This window comes from Oratosquilla oratoria, chromosome 40, assembly GCF_046742065.1.
Source record: "Oratosquilla oratoria isolate Oo_2021 chromosome 40, ASM4674206v1, whole genome shotgun sequence".
NCBI classification, from domain to species: domain Eukaryota; kingdom Metazoa; phylum Arthropoda; class Malacostraca; order Stomatopoda; family Squillidae; genus Oratosquilla; species Oratosquilla oratoria.
The window spans coordinates 20,957,678-20,961,689 of record NC_134816.1 but is presented as its reverse complement, the minus strand read 5'-3'; positions in this window follow the sequence as shown (position 1 = coordinate 20,961,689).

The window sequence follows — 4,012 nt, the reverse complement described above, 5'->3', positions numbered from 1 at the left end:
CAGGAGAGGCGAGCAAAAAGTGGAAGTGGGAGCTTTAGTATGGATCCGGAAAGAAACTACGATGCCGGGTACCTGCCGCAAGCTGAATCCCAAGTGGGAAGGACCCTATACAGTGGTAGAGGCATTAGCAGGACACAGTGTATACGAACTAAGAAATCCCTTCACGGGAAAGGAGACAAGGAGAGCTGCTGCTCAAGTGAAACCTTACTTTGGTTCCGAAGAGTGGTTGGTGGAGCCTGTTGAAAAAGAGTTCCACCCAGACCCGGAAGTGGAAATACTACCACCAAGGATGCGTCGTGCACCAAGACGGCTCATCGAGGAATGCTGAAGAAATCAAGTGGAGCAACCCGACCAGTTGGTGCCATATCTAGTGATTTAAGGTGCTAAGATGACAGTAGTTAACTGCAATAGGAAATGTAGGGATCATATCGTGCCAGTATATGTCCAAAGAAAAACGAATGCTCGTGCAAATTAATGCAAAGATGCCCTCAATGTTCCTATATATTGGACCATAAGGCTTAAATGTAACCCACCTATACTTTTATACATGTGTAAGGTTGAGATGTCCTAGGATTAAGGATGCATATATTTCATATGTTGTAAAAGGAAATTTCAGCAACAGCCAGGTGAAGGAACTAAATGTCAACTTAGGGGGAGGATAAAGAAGTCAATATTAGCCTAGGAGAGGGACTACAAACGATGGTTAGCGAGCACTTTCATTCGGAGTAGTATTGGAAAATGGGGAAATTCTTTAGCTCGAGTTGGGATCATGAACCCAACTCAAATTCACAATTGCCCGCTTGACAAGGTGTAGGACTTCAGGACCTGGTGGACAATCGCCGATTGCCCAGAGGTGAGCCCACAGAAGGGGAAGTAGTGTGCCACCCATGGGGCGAATCCACAAGAGAGAGTCGTGGATTAGCTCGGTCGTAGCGGCTATGCATGTCCAGTCAAGTATTAGGTAAGAGGTTAATTGGGGAATCCAGCCAATACGAAGGCTGATGGAAAAGTCCACGGAGACATCCACAGTAAATTGGTGTACCCCCGGGTCACCTGAGATTCGTACACCTACGAGTGTGCTGAGGGGAGAGTGCCTCGTCAAGCTATCAAAAGGATAATCGCTCTCTGATGCAGGATGGATTTTTTTTTTCTTTTGCAGGGGGATTTGGACCACACCAAATAGAATCCTTCACGTGATGTTGCGGAATTTTTTTTACGGGGTGGCGTAAGGCCATGTAAGGACAGGAATTTTGAAGGGATATTATTTTTGGAATTTCGTTTTATTTATCTGTTTATTTATTTGAGTGTTGACTTGAGAGACGGTTTTACTCAACCAAGAAGCAAAGTAGAAAATAGAGCCTTAATAGACCATGAATTTATTCTATTCTATGTCTGCCTATCAAGATGTGTTGGCAAAGATCCTTACTATAATCATTGAAGAAAAACATACAATAGGAGATAGCTACAAATATATTTCAGCTGATTTTGGTTCAACTGAGTTTCGAGACGACATTAGAATGTTCTCGAACATAGCGGGCGCACCGTAGCTCCGCCCACCCGTGACGTCACTAAACACGTTCGGACAGAGGCGTAAACTAAGGCCATTAATTTTAAGAGTAATAGGAAAAATTCCCAACTTTCAGTTCAGGATTCCACTAGAGAAATAGTTTAGGGAGAGATTGTAGCAGCTAGGGGCTCTGTTGAGAAGCGAAATGAAGTTTTACGAAATAATACAACAGGGAGGTTAGTAGTTTACCCATAGATACGAACACATAGCCGTCTCGTTCTTTTTGTGCGCAGCTAAAATTTTAATCTGATGCCAAAAATGATTCCGATAACAGGTATGAACACATTCTATAAGATTAATGAAAACAAATGTCAATATGTGAGTTAAATGATATAGTGCAGATATAGTAGGTAGATAGTTATTATTATTATTAAGTTTTGAATCTGATGCCAAAAACGATTCCGATAACAGGGTTTAAGGGAGTGTACTTCACAAACACTTTGTGTATATACATTAGCTATGAGGGTGTAATCCTTAGAGTACAATTCTGTCTGTGATCGTTCTCTAATAAGAGTACGGGGTTGAAGGTAGACACAGTGCTGGAAGTAGACACAATATTGTAAGTAGACTTATACAGTGACCGGAAGGTTGGAGCGTAAATAACTACGTTTTTCCACGTGCCTGTGACCCTACTTATGATGCCCATAAGCAAAAAAAAAAAAAAACTTGTTATTAAATGTCTCGCATACCCATATATTTTTCATATTGTAAGGATCAATAGATTAGTTGGAGAAAACCACAATATACTTTTGTATTTCCTTACTATATTTTTGCTTCAGTGTAATAATTAACACATAGCAGACCTTCACTTATATTCTTTTACTACCCCCACTTGGGCATAGGCCTTTTCGCTACCCAGAACCAACCCCGAACGACCTAAGGAAAGGGGACGGAGTCAGACGTGAATAACAAGGAGCAGTTTCCATTTATGGTCAGATATATCCATATAGACGATTGGGTGGTGGCAGCGTATACCTTTATTTTTTTTATTTCCCAAATCGTTCTTATGTGGGTATCTCTGATCACTCCCATTGGAGGTGCTCTTGGTTAAACACATCCTAATCAATCGACGGCACCACATTATGTCAATACTGACACTGCACGTGTTTCCTCAAGGAGGGTTTGTGATGTCTTACGTGGTAGACCCCGGCACTGGTTAGTCATCTTTGGGGACACCACAGGGTTCGTCTTAGGCTGGTGAGCTGCACGTACGTTTCAAAAGGGTTTTGTGATGGTCATGCTGCTGAGGATGAGGGAGCGTGTCCCATAGGACCGCTTGCGGGTCAGTAAGGTCGTGGGATGGCCAGATAGATGTGAGGACCCTTGATTTCCAATCATCATATCTAGATTTGAACTCATTTATTGTTTGAGCTTGGGTTATATCACCTTTTAAGCTATTCCACATACCTATGTATCTTTATGGAAAACTGTATTTCTTCATACCCTTTCGAATGTGGTCTCTTTTAATTTACACCCATGACCTCTTGCGATTCACCATGGTTTTGGATCACGTGTTGGACTCGTGATCGACAGCTATTTTCCTCCTGGAAGAGAGCTCAGAGCTCATATATGACCGATCTATGGTAATGCTGTGACCTTACACGCACAAAAACATCCAACTCCCTGCCCACGAGAGTTGGAGTAACGACTCCCAGCGTAGCGATACTGAAATTATTTCAGCCCTGGACGTGATTCGAACCCGGACCGCCGTAGTGGCGGCCAGGAACTCTACCACTGAGCCATTGAGTTGTGTGTGTGTGTGTGTGTGTGTGTGTGTGTGTGTGTGTGTGTGTGTGTGTGTGTGTGTGTGTGTGTGTGTGTGTGTGTGTGTGTGTGTGTGTGTCAGTGTGTATGTGTGTGTGTGTGTGTGTGTCAGTGTGTATGTGTGTGTGTGTGTGTGTGTGTGTGTGTGTGTGTGTGTGTGTGTGTGTGTGTGTGTGTGTGTGTGTGTGTGTGTGTGTGTGTGTGTGTGTTTACCTAGTTGCATTTACTTAGTTGTATCCTACGGGAAGAGGAGCTACGCTCGTGGTGTCCCGTCTCTGTATCTCGCCATATCTAATTTGCTCTTAAATTTTGTATCGTTTGTGTGTGTGTGTGTTTGTGTGTGTGTGTGTGTGTGTGTGTGTGTGTGTGTGTGTGTGTGTGTGTGTGTGTATGTGTGTGTGTGTGTGTATTTATATATAGTGTCAACTATCTTCCACCTACTTCCTTTTCCATCGTCAATCACATCTAATGGTTGATTCAACGGAGGTACAGCGATGGAGAATGATCCTGGTGTGCTTATTCATAAATTCGTCAGTTTCACAAATCAGGATATTTTAGAAATTGTATAAATATTCACTGGAATACTTTTTTAACCCATTCAACTCCGATGACAAGATGTCTTGTCATTTGGTCAAATAAAACAAAAAATCATAAAACACCAAAATGTTTGATCAAACACCA